At 47.6% G+C, this 11,299-nt stretch overlaps 1 protein-coding gene across 1 annotated transcript in view; it reads right to left on the minus strand.

Moving 5' to 3' along the window:
- LOC112444203 (WAS/WASL-interacting protein family member 1-like) overlaps positions 1–11,299 on the minus strand; it is a 33,077-nt gene that overhangs the window by 6,065 nt on the left and 15,713 nt on the right. The window lies entirely within an intron of this gene.

Raw genomic sequence — 11,299 nt, forward strand, 5'->3', positions numbered from 1 at the left:
ATGTGGGCCCCAGCTGTTCTCTCCCCTTGTGAGGTCCAGGAGCTGCTTGCAGTGGGGCCTAGCTGAAAGAGTGACGCCAGGAGGACCAGTGCAGCCCGGCAGGTCCTGTGCACGCCAGAATCAAGGAGGAACAGAAAGGGGTGTCACAGGCTGGCCAGTCACAAGACAGAGCGAAGCCCCCATGGCACGGGCTCAGGCCTGCCCGAAACCAGAATGATCTCAGCCTCATGTTTTCTGCTTTTCCTGTATCCTTGTGTGGGTGTTTTCTTGCAACAAGCCATTTTTCTTGAGAAATGTCAGTGAGTCTGTTCTTCAAAGCCCCAAAACCCAAGTAACCCAATGTTCTAGTGTTTTTATCTACCCACATGTAACTGTGTACTTTTTCTTACAGAACCGGGCCAATGAAATGCAGTCTTTTATTTTTTTTTAAACTTGACAATATATTGTGAGAATTCTTATAAAAATGGCTAAGGCTTTATAGAATTTCCTTGACAAGCACCCAGACTTCTGAACAGCCATCATCATAGCCCAGTCCAGTTTGCTGCCCACCTACTGGAAACCATCTGCCACAGAAACCCACCTCCCAGTTGTGTGAAGTTGTCCCCTCCAGAGTCTGTCCAGCCCCAGTCCTGGCCACCACCTTCACCCTCCCCTGGCCCTCCCAAGACATCTAGCTACAGTTCTCACTGTCTCGGGCCAAAACCAGTTTTTCAAGAGCAGAAACATATTGGAACTATCAAAAGAATATGAAATGAGCCACAGAGAGTCGTAAACCTAACTTCCAGTTCTACTTGTTTTGTGACATTTTTAAAAGAACATATCTGTCATCAAGATAAGCTGCAACAGAAGCCACGTCTTTTGGTATCAAGTGCTGTCTATGGTGAGGATGGGCCTGGCAGTGACCTGGGCCGAGTACCGTCCTGACCCCTGCGTTTGTGGGACTGCCAGCATCACTAAACCCCAAGCTCCTGTCACCCCCGGCTCCAGTGCACATCCACGTTTGTTCCTGCCCTCCAGCCCTCTGCAATCTCTCTAGGGTCATCCAGATTGGAGGAAAAAAACTGCAAGGCTGTGGTGCTGGCTTTGTCCTCTCCCTCGTGTTTTCGGGACACGGCAGGAGAAAGGGAAGGAAAAAGGTGTTCACTCCCCCACGTGTTTGCACCTGAAGTCACTGGCCAGCCACCCTCCTTCTGCCCACATGGCTCTCACAGCTGTCAGAACTGACCTGGCTGAACACTGAATACCTGTCGTTTGGCTGTGTGTTCATTATATCTTAAATTTTTTCCAATAAAAAAGTGAAACCAGGGAATAGTGCCACATATTATTCTGCCTAATAACAATAGCGTGTGTGCATGCTAAGTCACTTCAGTTGTGTCCGAGTCTTCGCAGCCCCATGGACTGTAGCCCATCAGGCTCCTCTGTCCATGGGATTCTCCAAGCAAGAATACTGGAGTGGGTTGCCATTTCCTCCTCCAGGGGATCTTCCCAAGCCAGGGATCAAACCCACGTCTCTTAGTCTCCTGCATTGGCAGGCGTGTTCTTTACCCCTAGTGCCACCTGAGAAGCCCAATATCATTAGGATGCAAATAAGTCAGCATTTCCCATGGGCTCCCCTGGTTGGCCATGGGGTCTCATGTCCCGTCCTGCCCCCCTCAGCCCCCCGCCCCCCGCAGCTCTCACTTGGCCCAGGAGCAGCCACAGGCTACTCTTTCTGCCTCTGGTCCTGGCACCTTCAACCCGTCCTCCTCATAGTCACCACATGACCTTGGTAAAGTGCAAAATCTCCAAACTTGTGGCTTTAAATCCACAGTTACTTTTCCCCTACTCCCTAGAGGATTAAGAGCCAAGATCCTAATGGTGTATAGTCTACTTCCGAGAGTGACTCCTGCCCACCTCCCTAGTCTCTGCTGTCGCCCCTGCTTGGCTCCCATCCTGTGCTCCAGAAGCTCAACCACTTGTAATCCTGCACATGTCCTGCTTGCCTCCTGCTGGAAATGCCCTTTCCTGAATCAGCAAATTAGAACTGGTGCCAGAATAAACACATACTGTACTCACGAGCTTCCAAAACCATGGACAAGTTTTCTATTTTCACCTTAAATCGGGACACGTGCCCAGCTTCATCTGTGAGCCAGACAAGATGTGAAGATGGTGCGCTGGGCGGGGCCTCAGGCCGTGGTTTAAGCCCCAGCATTGCCTGGATGTCCTGGGCAGGTCTGAATCTCATTCTCTTTTATGTAAAACCAGGGTTACAAGCACACGCCCAAAAAGAGGAGGAATCTGTGAACTGTTGGATGTAGAGAAACCTACAATCTTTTCAGTGCTACACAAAAGTGTTGTGAGCTTAAGGTGATCTACCTGCTGTGAGCCCAGGGACAGAAGCAGAACCCACGGGGTGTGGGGTGGGGGGGCCTTGGTGATGTTTCATCAGACGGGTTCTGTCGGAGAAAGTCTTGAGTCCTGGGAATAGTTGTCTGTGGCCGATTCTGCACATGAAACACACCATTAGCCGTTCCATCAAACGTTCAATGGCAGATGCTTAGGATTCCTCTCCAATGGCAAATTTCAGAGCCTGCAGCATCTGCCCTCAATTACAGGTCATTGCAATGCCTGTCACATGGACTGAATGTGCTCCGGCACGGACAGGCCTGTGAGAAGAATGTAGGACAGTCGGTGGACAGAGAGCTGGACGTGGGAGAACCGGATTCTGAGCCCTCCTTTGCCACCAGCTGTACCTCAGTTTCCTCACTCGCTGGGGCTCCAGGAAACTAGTGCTGAGGCCCTTCTTGTTCTTACAGTTATCGTGCTGCTGAGGCAGAGGTGCACAGCGTGTGCTTTAAAACTCAGTTTTGATTAGTGTCTGTCTTCAGGTGATTCCAGGATCAGTGGAGTCACAAATATTGACTGATCTATAAGTATAGTCCAACCTGACATTGTCACCATGGGTGCCGTCAATGAAATATACCAAGTTCAGTATACTGATTCATATGTTGGTTTCTTAGGTGAAATCTCCTTTTCATGGAACGGAGAGGTCCTCCATTTAAAAGAATTTAAAATTAGTTAGAAACGAGTTATAATCGTTGCCTCTGGGGGTGGGGCTTGACTGCAGGGAGGCAAGCATTGTGTCCAATCTTCCTGACTTTGCTGTCTAACTTCTGAATCAAGTGCTTTCTGTTATATAAGCTGTTCCTTAAAACAATCACATGAGCAGTTACTGATGAACCGGTCCTGTATCTGAGACTTGCCAGATGGGGGATGAAAGCGAAATGGGATTGGCCATGTATGGAGAACTCTTGGCTGGGTGATAGTTACATTGAAAGTGAGAGTGTTGGTCACTCAGTCTTGTCCGACCCTTTATGACCCCAGGGAGCCCACCAGGCTCCTCTGTCCTTAGGATTTCCCTGGCAAGAATACTGGAGTGGGTTACCATTTCCTTCTCCAGGGGATCTTCCTGACCCAAGGATCGAACTTGAGTCTCTTGCATTGCAGGCAGATTCTTTACTGTCTGAGCCAATGGTTTTAAAAAATATTTTCAATATTTGTTTATTTTATGTATTTGGCTGTGTGAGGTCTTCAGTCTTCGTTGTGGCATGCGGGATCTAGTTCCTTGACCAGGGATAAAACCCAGGCCCCCTGCATTGGGAGTACGGAGTCCCAGCCATTGGACCACCAGCAAAGTCCCTGGAATATGTTTGAAACGTCCTCTTTTATTCACAAGGAGGTATTGTGTAGTCTGCATTTATTTCACAAAGTTATAAAGTGCAAGCTCAGTACTTACTTTCTAAGTTCATACTTCTTATGTAATATTTTTTATTTTTTTATTCAAACGTTGCCATGTTGTTACAGAGCAAGGACTCACTGCCCGGCTGCACAGGAGTTAGTACCGCGACACCAGCCTTGAGAAGAGAAAGGTTTACTGCTGGGTGGACCGGCACGGAGACAGAAGGCTCTCAAATCTGTCTCCTTGCTGGCTGACCCCACAATAAAGTTCTTTCTTTTCTCAAAAGCTGGTGCCATAACGTTGGCTTCAGTGTGTCCCAGGCAGCAAGCTGTTGCCCAGGAACAATTTTGGCAACCACAAAGGGAGTAAAGTCTTGTGACCACCTGCCCAAGGCACTGTAGCCCCCGGTGGGCATGGGCCCTCACCACTGATCCTGACCAGCCAACTCAGACTGAATTTGCCTGGATGGTGGGTGGTTGGGTTCCTGCTTCCCCGTCGTGGTGCTCCAGGTTTCTCAGAGCTACTTTGCTTTTGAAAAGAACAGCTCCTGGTTCAGCCTCAGGTGTCTGTGGGGGTGAGTATCCGTGTTAAAATGTATGTCTGCCTAAATTGTCTAATAACCTCATCGGGCTTGCAGATTAGAGTCCCACCCTGGAGAGACATGGTAAGTTCCAAGCGCTGAGGTTCTCAGAGGGTCTGGTTAGAGTCCCGCGTCCCAGGTCATGGTCCCAGCCTTTAGGTTTGTGCACTTGTCTGTGTTTGCCTATGTCTGACTTTTATTTGTTATGATAGGCATTGCTTCTTGAATGACTTTAGCAAAACTTTTAGCAAACCTGATATTAATGAGGGTCTGCTGAGTAGAAACCTTGCTTCATGGACGTGTCGGGCTTTCACCTAACCTAACACGATCACCTCGCGGGATTGATACAGGTGAGTATTCCTTTTTTTAATAGCTTACTTTAAATTTTTATTGTATATTATTTATTTAGTTAGTTTGTTATGCAACTTTCAGGATCTTAGTTCCCCCACCAGGGATTGAACCCAGGCTCTGACAGTGAAAGCGTGGGGTCCTAACCACTGGACTGTCAGGGAATTCCCAGTACAGGTGTGTGTTCTTAGTGGAACCAGACTTGACTATCTTCCTGGGGTGAGAGGGCAGAGGAGCAAAGAGAGCTAGGAGAAATCATCTATTTCCGAATGGGCGGTCACTATGGATTAAAAAGCACAGCTGTGCGTCTTTAGTGACTTAATGAAAGGCAGAGATTAAAGAGAAATGAAACAGGCAGGGCCATGTTATTAGATGAATAGGTATTTAAGGAAGATTGAGATTGTTAAGGCAGTAACAGAACAAACAGGGATTTTATATAATTACTTTCAGTTGAAATTAAAAATACAGTTGTCAAACTTGGCCTACATTTAGCCAAGGGTGAAACAAAAAAAATCTTCCAAACACAAACAAAACTTGTTAAGAAAAATTTTAGTGGGGTTGGTGAAAATAGCTTCTAGGAGAAGGAAATGGCAACCCACTCCAGTATTCTTGCCTGGAAGAATTCCATGGACAGAGGAGCCTGGCGGGCTGCAGTCCATGGGGTTACATGACTGAGCATGTGTGCATGAGGGTGGACGGTGATGGGTTGGTAGCAATAAACTGGTAGAACTAAAAAAAAAAGAAAAGAAAATAGCTTCTAAATGTTAAACATGTCTAGGGAGGGACCTGAGAAGCTCTGAGTATTTTGAAGATGGAGGTGATGTGCCTGATGCGGGTCAGATCTAAGAATCCCGTAGCTGTGGAACCCCATCACCAAGTGTGCTCTTCGCTCTGTTTCTACCTTTTCTGCTCCGTTTGTGTCTTTTCTGATCACAGTGTGGTTCTTTTCACTGTGTGCTTTTCTTCTATAAGTTTTAACACTACGTTCTTGTTTTCTATGTCTTCCTACTATAAATGGCATACTGGAGTTATGGAAAAGAGAATGATTTTCTTTTGTAGTATTGCCTGGTCCCAATGTCAGCTGGAGTCGGGGCGGGGGTGGGCCGCGGGGTGGGGGGTGGGAAATGGTCCAAGAATGGGTCTTTGCATTGTAATACTGTTTTACAATTACACTTGTTTGCAAAAGAGAGGAGAAATCAGATGAAATCAGCTTTATCCCCATTTCCTGCCAGGGAAGAGCCTTCATACGATGGGACACGTTTTGGGTTTTCCTCACTGACAATTCTTTAAAAATTGTATTGAAGTATAGTTGATTTACAATGTTGTATTAATTTCTGCTATATTGCAAAATGACTCAGATATACACACACACGTATAGATATAGATATAGATATATTTTATATTATTTTCCATGATAGTTTATCACAGGATATTAAGTATAGTTCCTTGTGCTGTACAGGAGGACTTTGCTGCTTATCTTCACTGACAATTTTAACCCTTTTGTATGAGCCACACTAGCAGGTAGTTAACATTGAACTGCTCGTGTGCTTTTATATATATATATATATATATATATATACACACACACACACATATACATACACACCTGTGTATATGGCTTGCCTCATAGCTCAGTCAGTAAAGAAACTGCCTGAAATGCAGGAAACCTGGGTCTGATCCCTGGGTCAAGAAGATCCTCTGGAGAAGGAAATGGCAACCCACTCCAGTATTCTTGGCTGGAGGATCTCATAGACAGAGGAGCCTGGCAGGCTATAGTCTGTGGGGTTGCAAGAGTCGGACACGACTTAGCAACTAAACCACCACCACCTGTGTATATATGTACCTGTATGTATGGATGGATATAGGCTAAGTTGCTTTGGTCGTGACTCTGTGCAGTGCTATGGACTGTAGCCCACCAGGTTCCTCTGTCCATGGGATTCTCTAGGCAAGAAGACTGGAATGGGCTGCCATGCCTTCCTCCAAGAGATCTTCCTAACCCAGGAATCAAACCAGCGTCTTTTAAGGCTCCTGCATTGGCAGGCAGGTTCTTTACCACTAGTGCGACCTGGGAAGCCACACACACACACACACACACACACGTTAAAAAAGAAAGCTTGCTGGAGGAAGAAACACTGGTCATGGTGCCAACAGCCACTGGCTCTATGGAGACCTTGGGCTGAGTGTACTGTACCTGGAAATTGCCCAGATGTCTAGGTCACCTTGTCTGTGACTCTGCTGAGGAGGTGAAATGTTTTGTCATCTCCCAGGAAGAGTATACCCATACAACCTCAGAAAGTAGGGGAGGGTTGAGTATCTCACCCCATGTCCTCCTGAATTCCTCTCTTGGATTAGGCTCCGAATCTAAGGCAGCCCCTCATCTGACTTTCTCTCAGGTCACACAGTCCCCTCTTCCACCCTCCTCACCATCTGAGGGTGCTGAGTGAGACCGAGCCTGGACTCTCTGACTGTGACAGGCCTCCCCGCCCTCAGCACACAGGGACTGTCAGGAGAGGTGACCCACTGGCTGCAGTCTTGGAGCCGCCAGGACAGACTGGCAGCCAGGTCACACGCATGACCTTCAAGGCACAACTGTCAACAGTCTCCTGTGGGGAAGCTCTCCAGGGTCCCCTCCGCGAGCCCACAGCCGCACTGCTCCTCGTCCAGATCCTCTGTTCTCCTCACAGCTAAGCTGTGGACAGTCACCCCCGCGTCTGCTTGCTTCTTTCCAGAAACCACACTAGCAGACGGAATTGGTTGCTAAAGCCTAAGTTTCTAGTTTTGCCTCTACTTCTGGTGGGGAGTGAGAAAAGGCCATTTTCCAGAGATCTGCAGTCCACAGAGTGTTTGGAACCTGGGCTACTGACTCAGCCTTGACTTGAGGGCTGCTTGCACGCTGTCTCTCTAGTTGGCCGTATTTAGAGGGGCGGCTCAGCCCTCGAAACAGCGCTCTGAGGCGGGGGGTATGCTAGAGGGGCAGACCCCCTGTGCCCCGGTGCTCCCCACAGGGGCAAGGCGCCCCCTGCGGCGCGGATGAGCGCACCCGGCACTTCCCTCCGCCGCCACCCTGAATGCTCCCGAGGTGCAGCCAACATCGCGGCTCCAGGCAGGCCTCGAGTTTCCGATGAGATGTGGCTGACTTCGGCCGGATCCACAGAGGCGGGCAGGAGACAGGCGTCCACTGGAGAGTTGTTCCGGGCCGTTCTGTGCTTTTTGCCGCCAAGAAGTGAACCGTCTTGAGCACCGCAGTGGGGGAACCCCGGTCGGCCTTCAGAGGATGGACTCCGGCTGGAGAACGCAGGGCTGCCCTACTGTTGGCCGACCTCACGGGACCAAGTGTCACAGGAACAAGTTCTGGGCTCACAAGGCTTGACCTTGGCTGGTTTTTCCAGGTTGCTTTGTACATTTTTCAGCAGCAGGTGGGGGGAAGATCAGAAAGCACCCTTCCTGCCTGAGCCAGGGCCTAATGACCTTGACTTACGACATCTGCTCCTCCTTCAGGCCTCCCGAGATCCCCCATCCCCACCATGTGAAGGGGGTACCCTGCCCCTAGAGCCCAGGCTTCCACCAAAAGCCCTCCCAGGGCCCCAAGTCCTGCTGCAGCCCCATACCTTCCTTACCAGACAGTCAGGGGGAATTCTCCCCTCCATGAACCCGCCAGGGCGCGCAGGTCAGTCCAGGGGTCCTCTGCCCCAGGCGGGCCAAGATCCCTGGAGACAAGCCAAAGTCACCCCTCCTTCTTTTAGAAATGAACTTCTGAGTCAAAGCCCGTATTGACTTTCTCTGTGACTTTCTCTGACTTGCTTTTTGCACTGAGGGTAGTCCATGTCAGCATATAAGGAGCTATCTCACTCTTTTTAACAACCATACTTTCAAAATTAGGAGGTGGCTGTTGTGTTCTTTCTGCTGTTGTTTTTGCTGCTTTTGACCTTTTTTTAAATGTATTAATTTATTTATGGTTGTGCTGGGTCTTCATTGCTTTGTGGGCTTTTCTCTAGTTTTGGCGAGCCTGGGCTACTCTCTCGTTGTGGCTTGCCAGCTTCTCATTGAGGTGGCTTCTCTTGTTGCGGAGCACAAGCACAGGCTTCAGCAGTGGGGGCTCGTGGGCTCAGCAGTTACAGCTCCCAGGCTCTAGAGCACAGGGTCAGGAGTTGCGGCGGCACACAGGCTTTGTTGTTCTGCAGCATGTGGGATCCTCCCAGATCAGAGATAGAAGCCATGTCTCCTGCGCTGGCAGGCGGATTCTGAACCACTGAGCCACCAGGGAAGCTCTAGTGACGATTTAGAATTAGGAGGCAGGTGATGTGACCGGGAGAGAGACTGGCGGGGCCTCCTACCTGGACTGGATGTGTGCTAACCTGTCCAGCAGAAGTATTCCTATAACCAGTCCAGGATGTGTGCTAACCTGTCCAGCAGGAGTATTCCTATAACCAGGCTGTGTCTTGGGGGTGCAGGGGTCCCCTAATATGGATTTGGCCTCTACATCTCTGCAGAGGAGGGTGAGGAAAGTTGTGGTCCTCCATTTCATTCTAGGTTTTCATGGCACTAGCCTATCACACCTTCAAAGACGTTTTTAATGATGTTAAATGGCCCTCCTTTCCCTTCCATTTCTCTTTCTCTTTTCTGAATCAAAGACGAACTTCAAATGTTTAGAGTGGCAGTTTCACCCAGTTCAATGCTTTTGTAAGTTTTGGCGAGAAAGAAATTCCCAAAGCAAAACATGTCAAAGTGATCTTTGTGAAACGGACATGGTGGAGAGTGTTTTTCAAATGCTGGCAATCAGCAGAATTCTTGAAATAGAATTACAGCCTTTGAAATCATGTCTTATAATTAATTGTCCCAAGATCACAGCTGGGCTTTTCTCTCACAGAACTTTCAAACAGCCACAAGTATAATGCTACCTGGTGCTTTGTTTTTCGTAATAACAGCACAGAATCTCCTTCCTAGTTAGCTCGTGTATGGTTATTAACCAGACACACACTGGTCGAGTGTGGGGCTCAGGGCAGGGCCAATGTTCATCTGAGGTCCTGGCTCTCGCCTGGAACTTATCCAGGGCCGTGCTGCTCCCCAGCCTCAGATTACACTTGTTATAACAACTGCTGAGCTGTCAGGGAGACCCCTGAGCCAGAGACCAAGACTCAAGGTCTGAATCTTCCTCAGGTTAAAAAGGGGGTAATTCTTTTGGCAATATGCCGATATCATTTTTAAAATAATTTTATTTATTTTTGGCTGTGTTGGGTCTTTGTGGTTGCACAGGCTTTTCCCTAATTGTGTGCACCACCTTCTCATTTCAGTGGCTTCTCCTGTGGTGGAGCACAGGCTCAACAGTTGTGACACATGCACTTAGTTGCTCTGTGGCGTTTGGGATCTTCCCGGACCAGGGATCGAACCCATGGCTCCCACATTGGACGTTGGGTTCTTTACCTCTGAGCCACCAGAGAAGCCCTGATGTCATCTTTAAATTCTAAAATTGTTTTTCCAAGTTCTCACCCATGTGGAGGTGACAGAGGACTCCTGTGAATGGCTCAGCGCACAGAGTCTGAGAGGGAGGAAGTGATGAGGGAACAAGGGAAGCCTGATAATTCTAGAGCAGCTCCCACTCTGAGGAGGGCACCCAGTGAGTCCTGGATGATGTCAAAGCAAAGACATCAAAAATCAGATTCATTGTAGCAGGCAGTGCTTCCCAACTGAGAGTTCAAAAGATTTACTCTGTTGGAAGATAGAATGGCCACTGTTTCTATTTCAATTTTAAAAAACAGCACAGTATCTGCTTTTTAAAAATTTCAGCCTTAGAACAAGTTTGAGAGCCACCAAATGCTTAGGCGGTGCACAGACTAGCTGAGCTGGCTCTGTACCAGCTTCTAAGACGGCTCTTTGAGAGGACTGTTAAGTCCTTCTCAGGCTTTTATCCTTACTTCTGTGTCATTTACCTTCTGGAAATGAATCCCTTATCAGATGTGTGATTTGTAAATGTTCTCTCCCATTCAGGGGGTTTGCTGTTTTGTACAGGGCGACAGAAGATGAGATGGTTAGATGGCATCACTAATGCAATGGACATGAACTTAGGCAAACTCCGGATGGTGATGGACAGGAAAGCCTGGCGTGCTGCAGTCCATGGGGTCACGAAGACTCAGACACTACTTGGCAACTGAGTAACAACAAAACAGGAAACCCACTGAATGGAAGCCCCCCAGAACCTATAGAGAACTCCTAAAACTTAATAACAAAAATGAAAAGCCTGGTTAAAAATGGGCAAAGGCCTTAAATGTACATTTCTCTGAAGAAAATATATGAACATTTTCCCCTAGATCTATGACGTATTTATCTGACCACAATTCTTATGCAGCAAATCAAATTATCTCTAATTCTTAAAAAATCAGTGTTAAAAGAGAAAACACAGTTTTAAAAAATCCAACTTGGCTTTTCATTTATGGAGGAAAAAAGTCTTCTATTTACAATATATGATTTCTGAAAGAATAATAACAAATAATTTGAAACTAAACAGAAAAATCATAAAAATAAACCAACTGATGTTTTCTAACCAAAAACAAAAAATTTAAGACAGCTGCTTTGGCCTATTTTTTAAAATTTTATCTTATGGAAGTATAATTGGTCTTGATTTGAACTGCGGTGTTGGAGAAGACTCTTGAGAGTCC

The sequence above is a fragment of the Bos taurus genome, chromosome 24 (assembly GCF_002263795.3).
Source record: "Bos taurus isolate L1 Dominette 01449 registration number 42190680 breed Hereford chromosome 24, ARS-UCD2.0, whole genome shotgun sequence".
NCBI classification, from domain to species: Eukaryota; Metazoa; Chordata; class Mammalia; order Artiodactyla; family Bovidae; genus Bos; species Bos taurus.